The following is a 27,057-nucleotide window of genomic DNA, read 5'->3' on the forward strand; positions in this document are numbered from 1 at the left end:
TTAATAAATACCAAATGAAGCACACTTATGGCAAATGAAATACTTGCAATATTATGCCATCAGGTATAATTTTTCAGTTTAAGATATTGGTAATAAACTGAAAATATATAATAAAAATACTTTGAACATCTAGAATAGGTTATATGAATAAAAATGTAAAATTTGAAGACAGAAATAAGAGATCTTACCAAAATAAGGCTTCATTGTTTCTTATGATTTTGTACTTTCAAATATTTTCTAAATATCGTACAAAAAAAAACAAACCAAAAATTCATGTATCTTTAGAGAATTGGATGAATGTTGTGATGAAGTTAATGTTAAGATTTTAGGAATTTGATATTTCTAAGAATTCATATAACTGGAATCACTTGGTGACAGAATAAGTCTACTGAACATTGGGAAAGCATTAAAATTCAAAATTTCTGCTTCTCTAGAGAACAAGTTTTTTGACCTGAACATTCTTGCATATTAGCATCACAGTTTCAATATGGTCCCAAAGTAATATCGGTAGGTTTTACCACTTGAAACTTAATAATGCATGCTTTACATTTGAATCATATTTTATCAGTGATAAAACACAGTGATCACTGCAATTTTTTGTGGTAGTAAGTCACTCTTAAAATAGTAAAGGAGAATTATTTGCAAAAACAAAGTCAGTGACAAATGGCTTTATTTTATTTTATCAAATTATCTGGTAGGAAAATTAATATCTGAACTCATAACACAAGAACTTTCCTGACATTATTTTATAAAAATATTAAAGCTAAGAAAGTATTAGAAATCACCCAAGAAATCTTGTACATAGAATTATCACATTTTCTTTGAGAAGAAAATGATATTATTTAGATCTAGATCAATAGTATCATTCTTTTTTTTTTGGGGGGGAGGGTCATACCTGGCAATGCTCAGGGGTTACTCCTGGCTCTATGCTCAGAAATCACTCCTGGCAGGCTCAGGGGACATATGGGATGACAGGATTCGAACCACTGACCTTCTGCATGAAAAGCAAATGCCTTACCTCCATGCTATCTCTCCAGCCCCAAAAAGTATCATTTTTGAAACAATTTTGTTTAAAAGTATTTTGCTTGACATACATTTACATATGCCAACATTTATAAAAAGGAAATATTAATTATTTGAATTTATTTTATTTATATTATACATTCTAGGTAATTTTGCTTTCATAAAATTTATATATACATTATTTCCTCTGTAAGCACTCCATTTTTTTTTAAATGTAGACCACAGGGGCCAGAGTGGTAGCACAGTGGTAGGACATTTGCCTTGCACTCGGCTGACCCAGGATGGATGCGGATTCGATCCCAGCACCCCAGATGGTCTCCCCAGCCAGGAGGATTTCTGAGCACAGAGCCAGGAGTCAACTTTGAGCTGGGTGTGCCAAAAAAGAAAAAAGAAAAAAAACGTGGATCACACCCAAAAGTGGTCAGGGCTTACTTCTCACTCGGCTCGGGTATCACTCTTCTCATGCTAAGGAAAACCATATGTGAAACTAGTAGTTTCAAGAGTGTCAGTGAGGTGTAAGAAATTGCCGTAAACCCTGTGCTATCTAACTGGTTTCAAAAATATATTTAAGAATGAAAGTAATCACTCTAAATCCTATTATACCCCTGTGACATAGTTATACACAGTAACCTAAGATTCATAGATTGTGACCACTATTTTATTTGTCAAATTTGCAATTAAAAATCATTTCTAAATTTAAAAGAATTTAAAATAAAGAAGAAAAAATAAAATGCATGAGATAGAATTTATTAGTCGGGTGGGGAGGAGGGAGATTTGGGACATTGGTGATGGGAACGTTGCACTGATGATGGGTGGTGTTCTTTACATGACTGAAACCCAAACACAATCATGTATGTAATCAAGGTGTTTAAATAAAATATATATTAAGAAAAAGAATTTAGTATATACAGTGGAGAGAGACAAGAGAGAGTGATAAAGGGAAGCAGGTGAGATCATTTGGGCTTCTCTAGATATAAGGGGAAAAACCCAAGAATTTAAAGAAAGAACTTTTCATCCCAATTCCAGACTAGAGTTACAGTTAAAAATATGAGCAAATTTTCATGTAACCTACATTTTGCTATTTTACATATGATTTAACTCATACAGTGAATTAAATGGCACTGAAACAAACACAAAAAAATTCAGAGTTCTTGTAACCAAATCAGTAATTGTGTAGTTTCATAGATGTGAGAGACTGATAATTCTGTAATTTACTAGGAGAAACATATATTGTCTAAACAGATGGTGATTTTAATGAAACATGTACTAGTAATATAGAATATTATTTAAAAATTAAATTAAAGTAATTAAATATAAAATATCCATTTACCATCTCCCTCTCCATATGTAGTATTCCCATTTATTTAGGAATGTGATGCTCTGCTAATAACAAGATTGTAGATTCTCCAACAACCTTCTTCACCAACTTGTACCTCAGGTCTCTGCACCATTCCCAATTCAATGTAAATATATGTATTCTTACCAGAATACCAAAATATAGTTTATATATAATTTTATACTATATACTATATAATAGTATGATATATAAAGTATACTATATACTATGTTATTATGATAAATATATTCAAATATATATTATATATATTTGAATGATCTGTTATTTTAAAGATTTTTTTCTAAATCAATAAGAGCAATGAATGGAGCAGAAATACTGAAAAAGATATTAGCGTTTTTATGTTATTCTGTTACTGATGTAACTCTAGTCAGGCAAATTTGGTAATGCTTCAAGTTTTAGAATTTACTGGCAAAATCTTTAAAGAGATTAAAATTTGGTAGCACCACTGAAGAATAGTTTCCAGTAATTCTTCCTTACTGTATACAGTCTTGAGGGTCAAAGAGAAGCGCAATATCTGTCTCTCATTTTAGGCAGGATGTAAAACTTTATAGATATTTACATGAAGCGTTAAAAAGATGTTTTACCTCCTTGTTACACTTTTTTTTATCTCACATGGAAAGATTATCTCAAAGAACTACAGAAAATAAAAAAAATTACAAGCACAAGAAAGCTATCATATATAACTTTTTTTAAAATTAAATGAACGTCTTTTGGCAATGATAAATGTTACATATGTCTGAAGCTCTCTTGACAGGCAAGGCTGCTGTGTTTTAATATAAATTATATGAGGTATTGCTTCTTATTTGAAAACTGGAAAAGTTTTAGTCAGATAATAGTCCTTACTTTCTGTGTCTAGAGAAAGATTCATGCAAAAATGAAAAATAAAAGCCAAAGGTAGCATTGTAGTCTAAGGAAAATTACTGCTGGATTTGTCTGCTTTTAGCTCTTTATATTCTTTAGAGAGAGACTAGAGCACACATTGTATATTGTGTCACTATTCAGAAGGGATATAATGTTTACGTAATTAGCTGACTAAGACTAGAAGCTAATTACAAACTATTTTTAATTTGGGGGGTTTATTTGGGCCACACCTGGTGACGCTCAGGGGTTATTTCTGACTCTGGGCTCAGAAATAGCTCCTGGCTTGGGCGACCATATGGGACAGTGGGAATTGACCTCAGGTCCGTCCTGGGTCAGCCGAGTGCAAGGCAAAGTCCCTGCCGTTGCGCTATCTCTCTGGCCCCTATTTTTTTTTAAACCTGTTTGAAGTTATTATGGTAATATTTTCCCCTGTTTTCTAACACATATACATCCTCATAAACACAAAAGTGAAGTACACAAATTTATGAATAGTAGTAAATAAAATATTTTCATTCTATTTATTTTTACATTTTTTTTTTATTTTGGAGACGTATTCAGCTGTGCTCAGGGAACCATATGTCATACCAGTATGTTGTTTGAACAGCAAGAAACGCATGCACCTAAATCTCTGTATTATGGTTATGGCCCTATTTTTAATAAATTTTTGAGTCCATGAACCTTGAAGAAAAGCACACACATACACACACATTTAGAAATAGAAAACAAAATTTCTGGCTCCTGATTTAATGCTATACATGAATAATATATACTCTGGATTTAGATATTACTAAAAACTAATCATTTTCCATACACCATGAAAAACTTGACAATTGTAGATTACAAAATCAAAGAAGACTAAAATTACATATTAGTGTTAAAAATCTGTGATGCATTATGCAATTACATACACTCCAATTCCCCTCCCAGCATCATGTGAGTTTGGAGAATTTGACTGCATATTCACAGAAGAAAAATAAACTTGAACAACAAGAAAAGGGAGAGGCATTTGGGAATATATAATAAACAGGAAATTTTGGAGAATATCTGTTTACTGATTTTTATTAATTAGTGGCCCATTTTCTTTTACTACATCCTGTTTAGAAATCTATAAAATAAGTTTATATCCAGCATTTTTAAAGTGATAATATTTTTTATTTCTAAAAAGAAGCTAAAATTTTCTGTTTTAATATAATAAAATTTAAAGAATTCCCAAGAATAAAGTATTTATATTATACTACAGTGAATGCTACAAGTTAGCAAACTATGATTATTCAGAAAATTTCTAAGAAATGCTTTTTTGTCTCATTCCTAAATACAAATATAGAATTTATTTCATAACTTTATGTTACAATTTAAGTTCAATGACTTGTTAGGAACGACCTGAGGGGCTCCTCTGAGCAATTTTTGGCTGAACAGAAAAATATTTAATTGCAAGAACCTAAGAAAGTAGTTACGCAGTTCCCTCTCTACTGAAGATTATTCAGTTCAGGCTAGCAATGCTAAGTGGTTCAAGGCCTTGCCTTGTGGTTCTTGGACTCCTTGGCTGTAGTGATTATGTTTTAGCAACTATGTGGTGCTTAGGTTAGAACTTGGGTCAGTCCCATGCAAGAAACACAACTAAACTACTATTTTTATTTGTAGCTCTAATAGGGTAACCTTTAGCATTTCATATTAGAATACCTTCTCCATTATAATATGGATATTTTTGAAGGATACATCTGTCTATGTTCAGGACTTCTTTCTGACTTTGTATTTAAGATCACTCTTGGCAGGCTTGAGGAATTATAGTTAGTACTCAGGATAGAACATGAATTGACAACTTGCAAAAAATAGTGTCTAACTACTGTACTATTGTTTCATCCCCATCATTATTCTTGCTATATCATGAATATATTTTTGCTTTACTTCTTAGTCAGGAAATCTAGGAGACATATTGCACTACTCAGTTAAGATCAGGTTTTAAGACTAAAAGCTAACAATGGTAAACAGTTCTGCAATTTTTTATTTATGTTTTTCCTATGAGGAAAATATCACATGGCCTCATATGTGAAAAAACAACACCTCCTAATTAGCAGTATTAGCAGACCAATAGGAACACAGCAAATGAGCATGAAAATTCTATGGAAGTACTCTAAGTTCAATGAGAAAAAAAAATAACACAGAAAGTTCACCTAACAGTTCAGTAAGTACTTAGACAATGACTTTAGTTAACAATATTGTGAGATATATGTCATAACAAGCTTTAGATATAAAGAAAATCATTTAGTACCTGTTAAGAGGATAGACTGGGGTGTGAGAAAGTGGTTACATTGGTAGAGGGAAGATCACACTGGTGGTGGAAATTGTGCAGAAAACTGAATAACTGAAACAACTTTATATGAGCAGCCTTGTAAATCAGGTGCTTAAAGGTTTTAAATATTAAGAAATAGAAATATGTGATGAGTGCTATGAAGAACTAATATTCCTGGTTTTAAAAAATATGCTCTACTTGCTTCCTCTTAGCTAGAAATTCTGCAAGATGGACCTTATCTGATGAGACTGTTTTATCTGACTGCCAGTTTAAAATATTAACACAAAAAAACCAAGATATTATTTAAAGCTATTCCTCTTAAAAACCCTCCATAAGAATAATAGGCCAAGAAATATTTAAAGGACCAGTCACTCAAAATAAATTTAAATATTACTTGTGTTTAAAGAACTTTCTGTACGGAATACAGACACCATTTTAGGGTTTGAATCAGAAATTAATTCCCTTCTCTGATTAATATAATGCATCTTCAGTTTGTTTTTAAATCTAGAACATTCAAAAAAAAGACTGTTACATGTTTTTCAATGCTTTAGCATAAATTTTCCAGGTAGTCTAAACATTAACAAATAATTGAACCCAGGTAAGAGGAAGTGACCATTTGCAAGTAGAAATGAGTTTTCAAATGTTACTGCAATCTAGTTTATGTTACAATAATCTTCTGAAAATTGCCACTCGGACCTTTATATGCCATTTATAGGTAGTATATGTGTGAAATATATAACTAAAATAATAAATAAATATGTAAATATATTTATCTGTAATTAATTTTACATATTTTCCCACTGTTGTTGAACAAAAATTATAGGAAACTATTGTTCATTGATTTTTATTATCTATACCAGCTTTACATTCTTTGATTGTAAAATTTTGTAACTTCAAATAATTTTCCTTGCTTTAATCAACAATTCAAAGCATAACACTAAGTTAATACTATGTTAATACAGATTTGCTGTATTATTCACAATATCCAGAATCTTGAAACAACTAAAGTGCCCAGAAAAAGATGTGTGGACAGAATAACTGTACTGTATCTACACAATAGTATACTATGCACTGTTAGGAAAAAATGAAATCATAAAATTTGCTTATATATGATGGATATGGAGAGTATTGAGCAAATTTAGCCAGAGGGAGAGGGATAGACATAGAATAATTGTACTCATTTTTGGAATAAAAAGAAAAGATAGTATTGTAGTAATATCCAGAGACAATAGAAACAAGGGCAGAGAGACCAGTCCATAGTAGGAAGCTTAACACAAATAACAGAGAAGAGCAGTAAGGACAGAAAAGGGAGCATATTACAATGACAGTTGATCACTCTGGACAAGAATGGGTGCTGAAGAAAACAAAGTGATATGCATGATACCATTTCAATAATTATATTGCTAACCATAATGTCATAAAAGAAAGAGTGTTGCCAGAGTGATAGCACAGTTGGTAGGTTTTGCGTTACATGCTGCCAACCTTGGTTCGATCCCCAGCATCCCATATGGTCCCCTGATCTGCCAGAAGTAATTTTTGAGTGCAGAGCCAGGAGTAACCCTTGACCACTGTTGGAAGTGGCCCCCAAACAAAAACTAAGAGTGAGAGAGAGAGAGAGAAAGAGACAGACAGACAGACAGACAGACAGACAGACAGACAGACAGAGAATGTCTGCACAGCACCAGGGAGGAGAGCAGGAGAGAGAGATGGACTGTAACTGGGTATGTCCATGACAGGAAATATGCACTGATGAAAGGTATTAGGCATTGTATAAGTATAACTTGATCTCAAAATAAAATAACTTTGTAACTGTGTATCTTGGGTGATTCAATTAAACAAGTTTTAAAAATCTCTATAATACAATCTAAATTGAATTAGAATTGCCCCATATATACATACATACATATATATGCTCTTAGATTAGGTAAACACAATATAAAAACCATAACTACAAGTCATGATTGAAAATAACTACTGTATATTCTATTACTTTATGCTGACTAATTCACTTTAGAAAGGCCACATCAAAAGGATGTGACATTCTTAGCCCAATGAAGACCTGTGTTGATATATAATTTCTAAATAAAAAAGTTTATAAATTCTAAGTTAGCATAAATTTCATATATACACATATGTAAATATATATTTATTTACATATGTGTAATATATATATTTGCAAATATATATTTACAGGTTTAAAACTGAGATACAAAAAAGATAGATCAGTCACCTGATTTCTCACAAAAATATACTAAAATGACCAGATATTAATTATGTTATCTTTATTTCCATTTTAAAAAAAATTTTTTATCAATTTTATAGGCCTTTAAATCAGCAACAACTCTGAATTTTGTTCATTTAGGGATTTGAATTTTGGAAATCAGACTGATTGCAAGATCGGACCAAAAGATGCATTCTGGCATCAGCGTTTAACATAATGCTAGAGACATGTGAGAAAGAAAGAAAGAAATGATTTGGAGGGTGATATGTACACAGAAATGCAAATGAAGAAGATCCAGGCAAAGCAAAACAGAGTGATTCTAATTCAGTGTTCAAATTAGTTTTGTAGATAGCTAGACACTTGTCTCTCATTTTCAATCACTCCTCTGTTTGTAGAGTACTTTTATGGCATGTCTTGATAGCAAAATTATACGCAATTAAATTTAGAGAACTAATCTTTCCAATGATTTCAACTTCATAAAAGTAAAATAGGAGATAACTTAAATACATTTGATGCAATTAAATGGCATTTGTTTAAAAGACCCAAAGTATTGTCTCTAAGAAAATCAAAGGACCTAATCGAAGAATAAAAATTTTCAATTTTTTAGTTTTATGGCAGAAAAAGCATTAAACTATCTGCAGTAAGGTGTTCTCTGTGAAGAGAAGATGGGAAAGTGTTTCCCAACAGCTGCTAAATCATCTGTAGAAAAAAACCTCTGTCTTGCTTCATCTGTTGAATTGTTCGCATGATGCAGAAAAAAAAATGTTTACTTGCTTATTAATTGTAAGATACTTTCTAGACTTCAGAGATTGTTTGAGCATTAAGGTCATTAAGGTCATTGAACAGTATGGCATCAATGATAGTCTCACATATCTGTAATGCCTATCCAAAAATTGTTAATTTAGTACAGAATGTAAGGCTTTTGTCTTGCATGTAGCCAACCTGGGTTGAATACCTGACATTATATATTATGGCTAAAGTACAGCCAGAATGGTTTCAGAGTGGCGTCAGAGTGTAGAGCCTGAAGTTACCTTTGAGAATCACTTTGAGGTGTAGTCACCTCAGCTCCCCCCGCAATTAAAATAAAGAACATTAAATTAATTACCTGAAACAAAGTGAAAATGCTTAAGGATAAGAAATTCTCGGACACCTCTGTAGTGACCATTTCAAATGCTGTAATTGAACTTATTTTATATAAATATTTATTGAAAATCACTGTGATATCAAAATGAATTTCTAAATTTTTTTCACAGATTTCTTCTGTTCTAAAGAATGTGCTTCATAATATCTGCTGATACCAAAATCTATTGGCCAGAGTCTCTTTTATCCTAAAAATTAATTGCATTTATAGTGGTGAAGGAGGGTGTTCTTTACTTGACTGAAATCCAACTATAATCATGTTTGGAATCGAAGTGTTTAAATAAAGATATTAATAAAAAATAATTGCATCTCCTTGTATTTCATGTAAACTAAGACTATATTCTTTTTTATGATAGAAAATAACACAACTGCAAAATATACCAAAGAATATCATATATCTTAAAACTAAAAGGAAGTGGCACATGTTTTAAATAGAAATGTACTGGGACAAGGACAAATCAATATCTAGATGATCATAATAGACAGTTACATAATTAACATTAATAATAATAAGAGGAAATATATTTATAATGGCAAAGATAATAAACTGCATAAATTTAAGAATATATTTATAATTTAAAAGATGATAGATTAAATAGATTTAAATGTATTTAAATTAAAGAAATGGTAGATATACCATGCTAAGTTTTCCTGATATAAAAGTTCATGCAAGGGGCCTGAGCGATAGCACAGCGGTAGGGCTTTTTTGCATTGCAAGAGGCTGCCCAGGAGGGACCTGGTTTTGATCCTCGGTGTTCTATATGGTCCCACTAGCCAGAAGCAATTACAGAGTACCACCGGGTGTGACTCAAAAACCAAAAAAAAAAAAAAAAAAAAAGAGGATATTTTGATTTAGGTGACAGTGTACATAAAGCCTGCAAGCCTGCGCATTACCAGGTGTGTCTCTCCACCCCATAAAATGTTCATCAATTATTTTACTCTAAGAAGCATACAGCATCATCTGAGATTTATTTTCTTTTTTTTTATTTAGCCATACCTATCAGTACTCATTGCTTACTCCTGACTTTGCTCTTAAGAATTACTCCTGGTAGGAGACCAAATAGGGTAGTAGAGATCAAACCCAAGATAGTTGTATGCAAAGCAATCTCCTACCAGCTCTACTATTACATAGGTTTCTTACTCTGTGTTATTATATATTATTTTGTTTAAATACAAATCAGTTTAGTCTATCTATTTAAAATAAATTTTATTTTAAAGCATTATATATTCAGAGAATAGTTAAATGTTTTCATAATTTCTCTACCCATATTTACCTTCCATCATTATATCTTCCACAGAGTAATATATTTTAAATGATCTATAAACATATTAACATACATATTAACAATTCAATGTTAATAGTAAAATGCATTATTGATTTTGCATATTCTGAAGTTTTTTACAAATATATATTGATTAGTTCCAAAATACAATATCAAAAATAACTTTACTTGCTTTACAAATTTTTTGATTCTGCTTACTCATCTCCTTATATCTCAATATTTACTTTTTTCTTGTTTTACTATTCATATTGACCTCTATATACTCTGTGAAACACTTTTAATATGACTTATATACTTATATGACTTATAAGGCATATTATCACGGAACTTGAATATCTGAAAGGAATTTTTTTCTTCTTGAGCTATCAGAAATAACAAGACCTCTAATGCAAGATGAGTGAGACATTTGTTAAACAAGGAAATTTGAATATTTGCTAAAGAACAATTGCCTGGGTTTCTTTGTAATTAATGTATAATATTTGGCACAGCATAGTATGATTTGGTATACTTCAGAATTACTTTATAGATTTGTGCATTCACATATATGATAAATTTATGTTTTAATTATGTATAAAATGTGATGGTTGAAGTTAGTATATTGAAGGATAGCTGCAGTTTCAAGAGTAAATCAAACCACACAGTATTGGGGCCAGAGAGAAAGCACCGTGGGTTTGCCTTGCACACAGGTTTGATCTCTGGCATCCCATACAGTCCCCAAGTCTTTCAGGAGTGATTTCTGAGCTCAGAGCCAGAAGAAAACCCTGAGCACCGCTAGGTGTGACCCAAAAATGAAATAACAACAAAGAAAAAGCAGAGTAGAAACATATAGAACAATATAGACATAACAATATTAAAATATCCACATATTCTGGTAACTTTAATATTTTATCTTGCACAGCTAAAGAGACTTTGTAGCTATGATTATGATTATGTGCCTCTCAGAATAGAAATCTTGTTTCTACAGGTGGACCTTATCTATCACAATAGTTCACATTAAATGCAAAAGAATTTTTAGATTTTGGTGAGAGAGAGAGACATGAATTAAGATAGATTGGTCAGAAAAATCACAGCTTTATAGCTTCTTTCTTTGGTTTGTTTGGGGGCCACCTCCAGCAGCTCTCAGGGGTTGCGTCTAGCTCTGTGCTCAAAAATTTTTTCTGGCAGGTTCAGGAGACCATATGGGATGCCGGGATGCAAGAAAAATGCTTTATCTGCTGTGCTATTAGTCTGGTCCCAGAAAAATCCAGCTTTGAAGATGAATGTAGTAAATCTCTGGAATCTGGAAAATATAAAGAAAAAATGTTTTCTTCCAGAGGTATCCAGAATAACACAATTTTTAATTTGATATGAATATACCCGTTATAAAATTTTTTCATAGACATGTACACAAGGAGGATATCATGTAAATATTAGAATTACTCTTCCACAAGCAAAGGATCTATCAGAAGGTCATAGAAAGACAGAACAGATCTTTTTTCTAGAACATTCAGATGGAACATAACATTGCTATCATCTCTGAATTCTAGCTTTCAGAATCACAAGGAATACACTCATTTTATTTAAGCAACTAAGTTTATGGTGTAACACAACAGAAACTGCAGAAAACTAGCACAGAACATTCTCTGAGTTATGCTGTTATGGACATGATTACCATTGTATTAATGGTAACAGATTTAAGACAATCATAACCACATTTGTCTTCCAAACTCCACAACTTTCAAAAGAAAAGGAAAACCATATTCTAGTTTCCTGTTAGTCTCAGCTTCTTAATAGCATATATGTAAGTTTATTTCTGTCATTTAGCTTTATATTCTCAATATTTTTCTAGCACCCGCAGAGAGCATTTAAGATCCTCACAAACTTATTAATGTTTGATTTACCTAAAAGCAGTAATTAAGTAGCTAGTTAACACTATTAAATAATATTATGTGGAAACACATTTTAATCAGCTACTAATCTGTCATAATTATTTTAAACAAGGATAGTCCAGCAATAAATGAATAAATTATAGATTGTCTCACACCTCAAGAATCATTAATCTATTCACAATTGTACACTGTACCCTAAAAGAAAAATTTCTAATGACAAATATAAAAAGGCAAAAGTATTTTGAATAACAAGCTATTAAAAAAAGAGGAATATTATGCTAGAACAGAAATATATCAATATTATACAGTTAAGAGAACATATTTAAAATAGAGAGAAAAGAGTATAAGAATTATAGTCATTGTATTTCAATTTTAACCATTCCAATTTTCATGACAAGTTCTAAAAGAACTCATAAAACATTCTAACATTACATTAATATAAAATTTATTTATTCTATTCATGATAATTAACATGTATGAGGCAGAAACAGTTTTGAGTAAAGAACATTCACTCAAATGGACATATGCACACCATTTTTATCTCAGCACTTAATATAATGACTAACGTTTGGTATCAACCTAGATATCTATCAACAGATGAGTTAATCATGAATATGTGATACACAAAATGGAATTCTACATAGCTGTAAGGAATTATGAGATCATGCAATTTGCTACATGAATACAAATAGAAGATATCATGTTAAATAAAGTAAGCCAGAAAGAGAATGATAATATATGTGGCATTTTGAATGATTACATGAAGGAATGGAATTTTTTAAATGGGGATTTCTGAGAACTCTCTAAGACTCCAAGTACAGTAAGGATGAAGGAAATAGAACAGAGGGGGGAAAAACAGATGGCAAATAACAGAGAAAAGGGGTAGATGGAATTCATGTACATTGGTGGTATTTAGGAAGGAAAGAACTAAATGCCTAAACCACACAGTCTACAACACCAAAATTATAAGACCAAACTTCAACAACCAAACTTAAAATGACACATGTATAGATGGCAGGCTAGGAAGAGGAGATATGGGTTAAACACTAGGAACATTTGTGAAGGGAATTTTATATTGGTGGTAGAATTGGTGCTGAAACACTCTATGTCTAAAGCTCAACTATAAATAACTTTCTAAGTCAGCAAGTTAAATAAAAGCTTAAAAAATTTTCTATATGTTTAACACACTAACATCTTACTTTAGCTTTATCCATACAACATCCAATTTACCAGAATCATCCATATTGAACCTTCTATTTCTTTTTTTGTTGCTTCTACTTTATTTCAAGTTAACATTCTATTTTCTTACATTTTATGACTTTTTTTTAACTGATTTATCTGGGTTTTTATAGGTAATTATCTTCTTCTTAGCAGATCACATCATATAACTGGATATCAGGAGTGTCATACAGTCATGTATGCAGTCATGCAATTCAGAAGCTTAGAAGTTGAAACTGTTTATGCTTAAATAACAAATGTGGAGGTGGGAGGCCTAGTGAGAGAGAAAAATGGAAACTGTTCATCCCAATTCCTAAAAGGCTAGAGATTTCTCTCTGTAGATTTTGTGAACTGATTTTATTTTAGACTTTTCTTCTAATACTTAACATTTATTCTTAACAAATTTTCAAGTATTTATTACTGTATTATTATTTATAGTAACCTTAAGGCACACTTGACTATTACTGTTAATTTTTTTGGGGGGAGGGTGCCACACTCAATAATGTTCTAAGCTTACTCTTGGCTCTACACACAGAGATCATTCATGCTGACCCAAAAGATTTGGTGCTAGGATCAAAGCTCCTTGGTCTGCCCTATGTAAAGTACGTGTCCTACCCAATGTATAATCTCTTGTTATACAAAAATTCATCATATTATAACTAAAAAGGTATGCCTTTTGACTGATGGCATACAACCCAGTATATGCTAACCTCTATTCTAGTCTCTATTTCCATGAAATTGCCTATTTCCTCTTCAAATCTCTATAAGTAAGATAATACAGTATTTGACTTTGAGTAGTTTCTCTCACTGATTTTCTAGGTTCATCCTTATTGCCTCAATTAAATGGATGTATTTCTTTTATATCAATGCACATTTTAGTGAGTGTGTGTATGTGTGTGCATGGATTTTCATTTATTCTTGAAAGTATATTGAAGTTACTTCTATTTCTATACATTAGTAAATTTCTGGATCATAAGCTACTTCAATTTTTTAAAGAAAGTCACCTACTGTTTTTCATGGAGTAATCCATATTTTATTACCATCATTAGCATATATTGCTTCTTCCCAACTACAGATTTTTTATTTCTTCTTTATAATAGCTATTCTAACAGGTATAAGGTTATGTCTCATTGAGTTAGAGGTAGATTTCATAAGTTATTAGTAATGATGAGTGCCCTTTATTATATGCTGTTCATTTGTATGACTTTTGGAAAAGATTAGCTATTTAGGTCAATTTTAAAATTTTATTTGCTGGGGCCGGTGAGGTGGCGCTAGAGTTAAGGTGTCTGCCTTGCAAGCGCTAGCCAAGGAAGGACTGAGGGTTTGATCCCCAGTGCCCCATATGGTCCCCTCAAGCCAGGGGCAAGTTCTGAGTGCTTAGCCAGGACTAACCCCCGAGCATCAAACAAGTGTGGCCAGAAAAACCAAAAAAAAATAGTAATAATTTTATTGTGTTATATACTATTGAGTTGTATGTGTTCTTTATCTTTTTGTATTAACTATTTATCAAATATACAATTTAGAGATGCTTTTTTAAAAATTCCTTTGGCAAACTTTTTAGTTTTTGTTGTTGACATTTATAATGCTAGTTCGATTTCTTTATTTTGATATTTTGTTGCTTGCAATTTTGATATGTTTACCAAGAAAAATCAAATAAGAACAATATCATGATCTTTTGGGGGACCACACCTGTTGACACTCAGGGGTTACTCCTGGCTATGTGCTCAGAAATCACTCCTGGCTTGGGGGGACCATAAGAGTGCCAGGGGTTTGAACTGCTGTTTGTCCTAGGCTAGCACTTGCAAGGCAGATGCCTTACCTCTAGCACCACCATTCCAGCCCCAATATCATGATCTTTTATGTTTATTTTTTCTCCTGGGATTTTTTTTAATTTAAATTACACATACAAAAATTTTATATACCTGGAAGGTATAATTTAGGATTTGAGTTTGATTCTTTTTGTGAATATTCAAGTTTTAAACACAATATATTAAGTTCTTTATCTAGTTGGAACTATTGGCATCCAGGTAAAAATAAATTAATCCTTAAACATAACTGATTTTTCACTGTTTTATTAACTATCATATATATTATTTTTTAAAAATACCATGATACGGGGCTGGGCGGTGGCGCTGGAGGTAAGGTGCCTGCCTTGCCTGCGCTAGCCTAGGACGGACCGCGGTTCGATCCCCCGGCGTCCCATATGGTCCCCCAAGAAGCCAGGAGCAACTTCTGAGCGCATAGCCAGGAGTAACCCCTGAGCGTCACAGGGTGTGGCCCAAAAACCAGAAAAAAAAATACCATGATACTTTTAATTACTGTAACTTAAAATCTGGGAGTAAGATGTCTTTAATAATTTATTCTTTCTCGTAATAATTTTTCTCATAGGGTTCTCTTAAATGCAATACAAAATTTTAATTTGTTTTCTCTTAAAAATGACATTAAAATTTAGATTCTGATAGCACTTAATCTAAACATTTTAGCAACAACATTTTTACATAATACTTATTTCATTTGAATATTTAAATCTTAATTTTTAATTCATTAAGATTAAGTAATTAAGATTTTAAAATCTTATTTTTTGGATATTTTAAATTTTTTATGAAATATGAGAATTTTTACTGTGACATATCTATCACACATTGGTGAATTTCTATCTAAATAATTACTATATTTGGTGCTATTATAAATAAACTTAACCATATCTCTGTTTTACATTGAAGTTTATATAGAGAAATACAATTATTTTCTGTAAATTACATATGTATTATGAGAATGCTAAATTCATTCTTCATTTTAACATACTTGGCAACATACCATTATGTATTCTTATATGGTCATATATACTTAAATAATTTTTTATATTTACTAATTTGATTAGTAATATAATTTATTTATTCTCTCATATTAATTCATTTTTATTAACTGTAATGTCTAGTAATCTATTTTTTAATAAAATTGGCATTATTTCCCACATTTACCTTAAGTAAAATGATAGGAGATTAGATGAAACCATGATATACTAGATAGGGCATATTCCTTTTAAAGAACTGACCTGAGTGGGATATGTGGTATCCTTTGTGGTACCCTGAGCACTACCCAGAGATATCCATGAGCAAAGAGTCAGGAGTAAACCCTGAGAGCACATTGTTGACCTGAAAACAAAACAAAACAAAACAAAACAAAACCAAACCATATGGATAGGTGCCTTCTTTTTCCAGCTTTAAACTATACTATAAAACTATGACAATTAGGATAATTTGATAGTAAATTAAGACAAACTCTCAGGCCAAAAGAATCAAATCAAGAGTCAACAGATAGACTGTTTTATAGATGGGTAGTTAATGGTGCCAGAATAACCTCTTTCCTTGGAGAGTGGGTGCCAAGTATCTACCTACTAAAGCCATGCCTGCTAAACTCGTCATCCACAATCATCTTTTTATTATTTGTCTTTACCATTTGTCTATGGTTCTCTGCAGTAACATCAATCTGACCAAAATCTGGTGTGCCTGCATTTAGACTAATATCACCGGCCTCTTCCTTCTGCCTTCTCATATGTCTGGAATCCAAAACCATGCCCACAAATACTGCCACCAGGTCTGCGACTAACCATTCCCATAGATGTGCTCTATTATTAAAAGAGATGTAAACTTGAAAAATTATGAGTGCAGCCACTATCAAAAGCTGACAATATCAAGAGGAGATTGGCAGGCCAAGTCCCTACCCTGCCAGAGACATGTCTGCTGCACAGTTCACCCACAATCATCACTTTGCCAATGGCCCTGCTTCACCACTCACTGATGATTCTCTGAAAAGACATCAATCTGACCAAAACTCCAGATATACCGGTATTTGGGCAGATACCGCCAGGACGTTTTTGGAATGAGTATAGGCAACCTCCTCTAGCCTTCTCGTATTTTCAGAAGACCTTGCAGCCGAAAATACATCCCAAAAAAGCCAAAGTGTCAGCAATGGTGCTTTGATTCCTTGACCGCACTCTCACATTTGTAGCCTCAGAACAACTACAATTTGGTTAATACTGTTATTCCCATAGGAAAACACCAATTTGGATGTCAATGTGTATCTGAAGCCCCCTAATGTGTAGAAACAAATGAAGTAGCAGAATGGTAAATTAGCAGCAAGAGTTTACTTAACCTTCTGATAATGTCTTAATAACCTCCTTGTGAGATACAATAATTTGCAAATTTTCTTGTTGCTATACTCTTTTTCTTTCTTTCTTCTCTCTTTCTTTCTTTCTTTCTTTCTTTCTTTCTTTCTTTCTTTCTTTCTTTCTTTCTTTCTTTCTTTCTCTTTCTTTCTTTCTTCTCTTTTTCTTCTTTCTTTCTTTTTCTTTCTCCTCTCTTCCTCTTTCTTTCTTTCTTTCTTTCTTTCCTTTTTCCTTTCTTTCCTTCTTTTTCTTTCTCTCTCACTCCTTCCTTCCTTCCTTTCTTCCTTCCTTCCTTTCTTCCTTCCTTCCTTTCTTCCTTCCTTCCTTCCTTCCTTCCTTCCTTCCTTCCTTCCTTCCTTCCTTCCTTCCTTCCTTCCTTCCTTCCTTCCTTTCTTTCTTTCTTTCTTTCTTTCTTTCTTTCTTTCTTTCTTTCTTTCTTTCTTCCTTCCTTCCTTCCTTCCTTCCTTCCTTCCTTCCTTCCTTCCTTTCTTTCTTTCTTTCTTTCTTTCTTTCTTTCTTTCTTTCTTTCTTTCTCTTTCTTTCTTTTCTTTTTTTAATAATTTTGCTTACATGCACATGGGAATAAATGCATTATTATCAACTGTGTCAATTATGTGATACATGCTCTTTAAATAAAGTACATTAAAAACTTAAAATAATAAAAAACAAATGGAGGTAAGAATACAGATCAGTTACAGAAGAAGAGAGTTAACTCAGATTCTTATTTCACATATTACAGAAAGTCAATTCCAAATGAATTAAAGTTATCAGCAACATATCTAAATCCATAAATTCTATTGAAACAATAATGAAATTAAATCTATAATCATCTTCAGTGGTTCAATGCCATTGATCAATCAGAGGCAAAAAATAGAAAATGTGACTGCATAAAATAAACAAATGTATGTATTACAAAATAATGATGATTAGAAGAAAAAGATACCCCAGAGTCTGGGAGAAAATCCTTTTTCTAAGCATAGAGATAATTCAGCAAGAAGGGCAATTGACTTGCACAAGACCAACCTTATTTTCAGTTCTTGACAATGCTTGTTGTGATCCAGCATATCTAGAACAGTGTTATCTCAATACTGATCCCAGAGTAAGCCCTGACTGAGTGTAGGCAGATATAGCTCAATTTCCCCACTACCATTTCTTAAAAAAAAGAAAAGAAAATCTTTCCAATTTTCTGACAGGGGTTAATGATATAGTAGATCTATATAAGTGCTTCTAAGAATGGCAATAATTAAAAAAAGCAAATAAGCTTATCAAAAATGAGAAGAGATGAAAAATACTTCCTCTAAGAAAAGAATGTCAACAAGGCTATGCAATTTTTGTTTTAATCATGTGTGGGCAGAAAAATAAACCTCAAAACAATAATGAGAAATCACTTTGCATCAGTTAAGTTGAAACATAAAAACAAAATCTAGCCATGCAATCAGAGTTGGCATGCAGTGTTGGTGTTGAGGAATTCATCATTCACTATTGGTGTGGATATTGACCAATATTAGACTTTGTAATAAACACTATGGAGACTTTTAAAATATTGATCTTTCATTATATATAGAAATTCTACTTAATGACAAATATCCCAAAGGCCCAATACCAGTATTTTGAAAAGACATTTTACTCTATTTTCTCTTTACAACTAACGATATATTTGTATTCTTATAAAATTTAGAGATAAAATATAGTACAATTAGCAACATGTGTAATGTTGATATATAAATAATATAATTTAGTAACTTAAATCCATTTGCTATTTCTTTTGTTTTATACCCATGTGATCCGTAATCAAAAGAAAACAAAATTATTAAAACTATAATCATAAGCTCAAGAACAAACAGAAATTTATTGTTCCTAACATGTTAGAAAGTCTGTAAATTTATAAAAATAATTTCTGTGTGATAATCAATGCAATAAATAATTGATAGTCAAAATGTTATAAGATTGGATATAATTCCAGGAATTGCAGCATTGTTTCGATAATAATGTTTACACTAGTTTAATGATGTATCCAAATAAAACTATTTCTTAATTCAGTAATACATAGACATAGTTGAGATTTGGTGCCTCAGATCTAACTCAGATTCTCAGAAACAGCATCAAGATGAAATTTTATAAGAAAATTATGAGGAATATAAAAGAAACAGTAGGCTAAGAGTTCATGCCTCTCATCACTAATTGGCAACAGAATCTTCTGATTTCTGCTTTCCTTGTTTTGTTAGGTTTTATTTTGCTGTTCTTTTCTCCTTATCTTTGTCCACATCCAGTTTATATAATTGCTCTTTTACATTTCAATTCTACAGAGATTTTTCCTGGCTTACTCTCTCTAAGTCCTTCTCTCTGCCCTTATCTTAATTTATGCTGGGCTTGTATCTAATGAAGTTTTTATTTTACACTGTGTTTCAAAGAGTTGTGAGTGCTTTTAAACATTTATTTTAATTACATTAGATTTAGTTTTAATAAATACCATAAAATCTATCCTTGAGATTTCATTTGTCATTGATGTTAAGAAGTTTGGTCGGTCTTTTTTTTTAATTGAAGACTTTTCTTACTCTGTTCAATAGCATAGAATCAAGATTTTGTTCAATCATAGTCTTGAATTAAATTGCTTACATTCAGTGTTTAGGTTCAAATGACCTCCCCTGGAGAGAAGCAACATTTTCAAGCTATCACCATCACTTCAAGTTAAACACAGCACTGAAGATTATTACATGACTTCCAAAACTATAGCCTTAAATATAAGGCTATAGGGCTGTTTCTCCAAACCCTGTATTACTTTTCTGTTACCAAACTCTGCACCAACTCTTAATTTATTATAGCTTGGTAGCTTGAAAATGAACCGAGACAAAAATGAATGTAGTACCTAAACTCAATTGCCTATACAAAGAACTAGCTTTCACCTTTACAAGTTTAGCTTTTTTTTTTTCTTCAGTCTTTCGGTAACACCTGGCAGCACTCAGGGGTTACTCCTGGCTCTGCGCTCAGAAATCACTCTGACATGCTTGGGGACCATATGGGAAGCCGGGATTCAAACCAAAGTCTGTTCTGGATCTGCTGCTTGCAAGGCAACACCCTACCGCTGTGCAATCTCTCCAGCCCCCAAGTTTAGCTGTTTTAAATGTGTTTCTTGTCAATAAATGTTGATATTTATTTTTCTTTTGGGGCCACACCTGGCAGAGCTCAGGGGTTATTCCTGATTCTGCACTCAGAAATCACACCTGGGAGGCTGGGGTACCACATGAAATGCCGGGGATAGAATCCGGGTTGACCTGTGCAAAGCAAATGCCCTACTGCTGTGCTATCGCTTTGGCCCAAATTTGAGAAATTATATTAAAAAAATGTAAACCAATGCTTCGACTATGATGATATAAGAATATAATTGAAATGTAAGGAGAAGAAAATTGTGAACATATCTTAAAATTAAGTGACTACTAAATTTGAAAAAAAAAGAAAAACAGTGGGTTCTGCAGAACTTCTTTAATACCTTCTAAAGTAGGATGATTTTGCAATTCAGAAATATAAGAATCAAAGTCAAGGTCCCAAAGTGATCTGTAGGCTTGTTAAACCTGAGGAACAAATCTATAAAACAAACTCAATTTACTTATTTAGGAAATGTAAAGCCATTTGTACTTAGATAAGATGCCTCACTCTGAGAAAAGAGAAAGATGCTTATATTTTATGTTTTAATCTCTTATCCTTGATAGAAATCATACATACATACTCAAGGGGAAAAGATAAACAAAATACTCTTTTACTTGTTAAAAGAACAGGTAAAATATGCACCTAATATGAAATTTCCTTCTTCTGACAATAAGTCAAAAATAAACTACACAAAAGTTAACAGTCTGTGCATATACAAAGACTTGATTCAGGCTCTGGCACTGAGACCACATAACCACTTTCCACAAAGATAATGAAGGAAGGAAGAAAGAAAGAAGGAAGGAATCAAGGAATGAAGGAAGGATGGAAGGAAGGAAGGAAGGAAGGAAGGAAGGAAGGAAGGAAGGAAGGAAGGAAGGAAGGAAGGAAGGAAGGAAGGAAGGAAGGAAGGGAGAGAGGGAGGGAGGGAGGGAGGGAGGGAGGGAGGAAAGGAGAAAATGAAGGAAGGAGAGAGGGAGGAAGGAGAGAGGGAGGGAGGGAAGGAAGGAGGATGGGAAGGAAGAAAAGGAGGGAGGAAGGGAGGGAGGGAAAGAAGGAGGGAGGTTCATTTTGATAAAAGCACAATAGTACTTATAAAAAGAAAAATAAACTAATGAACAAGTAGAAATATCTAAAAAAGCTGAATTTATAGATTTAAGATTTTGTTTACAAATATAAAATGCCAACTTGTTCATTTAACAACTGATCAAATAAATAGTTGGAGAATTGCTACTTACCTATTAATTCAGTCAATTGACAAGACAACAATTCTTTATATACTTTTCGCAATATACTTGGTTATCCATATGTAGACATATTTAAAACAGACCATGAAATATATATACATATATATTGGTTGTAGCAGCATTTAATTAAATGTATTATCAAATTTATTATAAAAATGTATTTTAAATAAATTTTAACAAATTAAAATATCTTCTGATTAATCTCAAATCAGAACACTCAGTACTTGAAATGCACAAAAATCAAGATCACTAATTACAGAAGATGACAACTGCAACTGGGCAGAACTTTGCCTGGGTCCCTAGCCAAGGCTTCAGTTTAGGATTTGAGCAGAAACCACGATCTCTAATTCCAGAGGTCTGACTTTGACAACTATGACAGAGCAGAATCTCTGGAACCATAATGAAAGGCTATAACCTAGGCTTCATCCTAAAATCTAGACAAAAACCAAGATCACTAATTACAGAAAACTGACTAAAAGAGTGATGGAGCAAAACTTCTAGAAACATAAAGAAAGTCTTAATCCTAGACTTTGTCGTATGACTTGTGCAAATACCAAGATCGCTAATTACAGATGAATGATTTTGTCAGCCATGACTGAGTAGAATGTTTCCTAGCACCATAAAAAGATTTTGAGGTTCAATAATGAACATATCAGGAGCCTATAGTTTTTCCTGTGATAGTATGCATCAAGGGTGGAGAAACCCTGTATCTCCTAGGCCAAGAGAATTCTCTATCAAATTTCCCCAATACTTACTGTGCCCATGCAAAAATAAATAAATAAATAAATAAATAAATAAATAAATAAATAAATAAATAAATAATAAAAAGCACAAAACCTCACCACACCAGCCCTTTTTTCCCTCTTTTTTGTGTTGTTTATTAGTTGTTTATTGTGCTTTGGGTATTTAGTAGTTTCTTCTTCTTCTTCTTCTTCTTCTTCTTCTTCTTCTTCTTCTTCTTCTTCTTCTTCTTCTTCTTCTTCTTCTTCTTCGTCATTTTTTTTCTTTTTCTGCCCCACTTTTTCTTCTTTTAAATTGATATTGATAGCTCCTAGATGTATTCCTTTCAGTTTTTTCCCCCTATTTTTCCCAACAGAACCACAGATCTTGAATCATTTTGTTCTGACTCATAAAATAAGGGGAAATTATAACAAAAAGTGGATGGTACCAGGAACAAATAGTCTCATGAACATTGAGTGGAAATAATGATCAGGCCTAAATACCAAACCCAAAATCAATGACAACAGAATCAAAATCTTCAACAAGTTATATACAAAGAGAACTGGTTACACTAACATTCTAGGGGTTAAAGGAGAGAAATATGAGATGCATGCTGGGAACAGGGGCGAAGGGAGGTCAACACTGGTGATGGGGAATTGCCCTATTTCACTATCACTATGTATCTTAAGTATAATGGTGAAAGACTTGTAATACACATGAGTCTTAATAAAAAATTATTAAAAATGTAAATAGATACATTCCAAATTTAGTAGATTATAATGTAGGATTATTCTTTTACTTTGTCTTTTTTGGGGGGATGAGAACACACTTGACAGCACTCAGGGGTTATTCCTGGCTCTGCATTCAGAAATTGCTCCTGGCAGGCTCAAGGAAAATATGGGATGCCAGAAATCTAGCCCAGGCCTGTCCCAAGTCCACTACATGCAAAGCGGACACCCTACCACTGTGCTATAGCTCAGGCCCATAATGTAAGACTTATATACATTACTTTTCCTTTTTACATTGAGTTGACATTGTTGAAATGACTTATGATGACCTGCAGTAATATATCATTTCTGCCCAAAATAAATTCTATGAGATGAGCATTAATATCAACAAATATCTCAAAAAATCTAACATATTAATTGCTAGAATAACACTAACAAGAGTTATTAAAAGTATCTTCAATCACTTAATTGTGAATTATTCTGATGATATTTTTTCCTAAAAATAAGATAGTATTTATCAAGGAAGCCAAAGATATCAGAATTTTTGTTTGACCTATTGTATCTTGAGGTGCCATAATTCAGTATTGTAAAGGTTTGTCTTGCTACACTAACTAAAATCTAAATTGTGTGAAAAATGAAACTCTTTCCTCTGAACAAGTCTTGGTGTGATCACTTAACTACCAGAGGATCCAGAAAAGGAAAAGAAAATTACCATTCTTACCACCTTAAACTCTCTTTATTTGGTAACTTGCTTCTGGAGATACCAATCAAGTATATAATTTGCTGGGTGGTTAACCTACTGAGTCACTGACATTTTGTTTACATATCTGTAGAACAAAAATTAATTTGAAATGAAGGAAGTTTAAATGTTAAAAAAAAGTTGGTCTTAAAATGATCACCTAAAGCACACATTAGTATTTAATGGATATATTGGTTCAGTATAATAAAGTGTATAAAAGAGAACATAATCGGACTGAAACTAAAAATACTGTTGTTTTGCTTATTATCATCACATTCAAGTAGTATATAATATCAAAATGATAGCATTCATAACTGTTCTGAAGAGATCAAGATATATTTATTTTTTGCTCTTTGGGCCACACCTGGTGACACTCAGGGGTTACTTCTAGCTATGCACTTAGAAATTGCTCCTGGCTTGGGGATCATATAGGAACATGATGGAATCAAACTGCAGTTAGTCCTAGGGTAGCGCGAGCAAGGCAAAGGTCCTAATGCTTGTGTCACCGTTTCAGCCCCAAGACATTTTCTAAGGCCTTTGAATAGAAATACAGGTGCTGACAGGTTTCTCTTAAGAACAAATTTCTCTTGAATGTTGAAAATTGAATAGGTGACACATTTTGACTTTTTGAAAACGGTGAGTTATAAAAATCAAGTTTACTACCAACCTTTTCAAATCAGCTGGACAGATTCCCAGTATATTGCCTCTCCTGGAATGGTATAGGAGGTTAGTTGAAGTTATGTGCTCTCCAGATGCCAGAATATTCTCTTTGACCTGGAGACATCTGTTCTTGAATTTGCTGCAGCGGTATTTTCTGGGTCATATAACTTGACTCTTCAAATTTACTGAGATGTCTGCTCTTTGTTGGGACTCTTCAGTGCTACATTGCTTCCCTAGACACCTGGTTGGAAAGCATCTGGTTAATATTGGCTTCATTCAAATGTGTCAAATTGAATAGTGAATCAACAGGCCTGTAAATGTTTATTATCAAATTCCTGCAGATCTCATAGGATTTGATTGCGTGTCTGTATAAAGATAGCTCACCCTTTTACTTAGATTGAACATGTAAGACTTGGTGTCATTGTATAATATGAACCAGAAATCCACTATGTATACCAGATCACACTATAGATTGGAGATAGATTGAATGTAGATTAGATCTAGCCCCCTCTACAAAATTTATTGCATATTTGTTGATTGCTGCATATTTCTTTCTCTCAAGGGATAAGAATGCTAAGTGGTATCATAAAACTCATACATACAAAAATCAAAACATTTCTTGGCTTATACTTGCAATTGTTTATTTTGCTCTAAGGTTATCTTCAGTGTGATAGACTTCCTTGTTCATATTAATACCATGAAAGGTTGTTATAAAAATATTTGACAAAGCAAGTTATAATGAATATTTATAAGATAAGAGACTTAATTTTTATCATTATTTTGCCAAAAGCTCTTATATAAAGTTAATGTAAAATTTTCTTATGAGAAATCTGTTTGTCTTTTCCCCTCAACAGTTTTCTTTTATAGTAATTACTACAATTTTTACAAATTTGTGTTGAAAGAAATGAGGAGTGTTAGTCAAATCATAATATATTTTCTCTTTTAATTAAGATTTCTATTATGTATTTTCAAGTCATTAAAGAGAAGGCCTATATATGCAAATATATAACCTTTTTTTCTTATTAGGGGAATAAAGGGCTTGGACTGTTTTTAGTGAATATTAAAATTTCTATTTTTTCCTTTTCTCTATGTCACAGTGGCACATATTTTGATGCTATTTTGCAAATTATGAAAACACAGACTCTCTGTGACTGTGAAGAATTTTCAGGCATTTAAAATTTAAGCTCTGCATGAAGGAGTGTATATTTATCTAATTTCACACTTGAATAGTGTGAATCATTAATCTAGGATGAAAATAGACATTTGCTTATCTAGATTCCCTTCTATTTTAAAGTAGCCAATCAGGTAGCTTAATTTTTTATTACTTAAACAAAGAAATAATATTTGGAAATTGTTTTTTATAAATCTCATTTATCCACAAATACTTTAATCAACCCATATGAAATATAAAGTTATTTATTTGCCTGTACAAAAAAAACTGCTTTCATTTTCCTATTTGACCTTTCTTTAATTGTTATTTATTCCCGACTACTCTGGATATGTGTGTATGTATGTTTGCAAGTGTATTTAACCATTATGCTGTTTTTCAGTCTATATTTCTGTCAAGGTTAGAATATTTGTGTGATATTCTTTACATTATAAGATTATGCATAGATATGTAATAGCATGATAAATGTTTATAACTTCCAATTTAGCATCTTTATCTCTCACTTTCTATTTCTATAAAAATCATTAAATAATTAAATTCTGGTTTACCATATGTCCAAAAAGCTAAAAATGGTTATATATTAAAACCAGTGTGTCCGGGGACTCAGAGCCACGACCCCCGACTCCTGTCTGGGGCAAGGGCCGAGGGCCCCCTCACCTGCCCAGACAAGCAGACCCTACCACACGCTGATGCCCTCCCTGACTGGTTGTGCCGCCCCCATGTGGGACGTGGCACCTCCCCTGGTGGTGCGGGGATGGGGTTCCCACTTGCCCCCCCCCAGACATTCGGTCACGTGTGGGAGGCAGTGCAGGCTGGGGGGGGGCCCGCTGTACAGATTGTAATAAACATGAACTGCCACTAAAAAAAAAACAGTGTGGACCTCACATAATATAGTTGGAGATAGATTAAATTTAATAATGATCTTTAAGCCCAACAAATGCACTTTTATAAGACAATATAGGATTATCTTGATGTTTCATCTCATGCCCCTCATCTACCTATTGCCTTTCCTTCCTCCTCTTCACTAATTTTCTCTAAATCTTCCATTCAATATCTTTTTATATCAGTGTCAAATTCTGGGGGGGGGGAGGGTGGAGTGTGAAGAGATACTCTAAGGTACTGGATTACATAACTGGCTTGAGCTAGAGTTGGGATACAATCCTTTGAGCCATGGTGAGCCCTGAGCACCAGTGGATTTAATCTTGGCTCCCCTGTGGCTAAGCAA

At 32.7% G+C, this 27,057-nt stretch overlaps 1 pseudogene; it reads right to left on the reverse strand.

Moving 5' to 3' along the window:
• LOC126025878 (elongation factor 1-alpha 1-like) overlaps positions 1 to 16,837 on the reverse strand; it is a 35,262-nt pseudogene extending 18,425 nt beyond the window's left edge.
• Between the last annotated feature and the right edge of the window lie 10,220 nt (positions 16,838 to 27,057).

The sequence above is a fragment of the Suncus etruscus genome, chromosome 13 (assembly GCF_024139225.1).
Source record: "Suncus etruscus isolate mSunEtr1 chromosome 13, mSunEtr1.pri.cur, whole genome shotgun sequence".
Classification (NCBI taxonomy): domain Eukaryota; kingdom Metazoa; phylum Chordata; class Mammalia; order Eulipotyphla; family Soricidae; genus Suncus; species Suncus etruscus.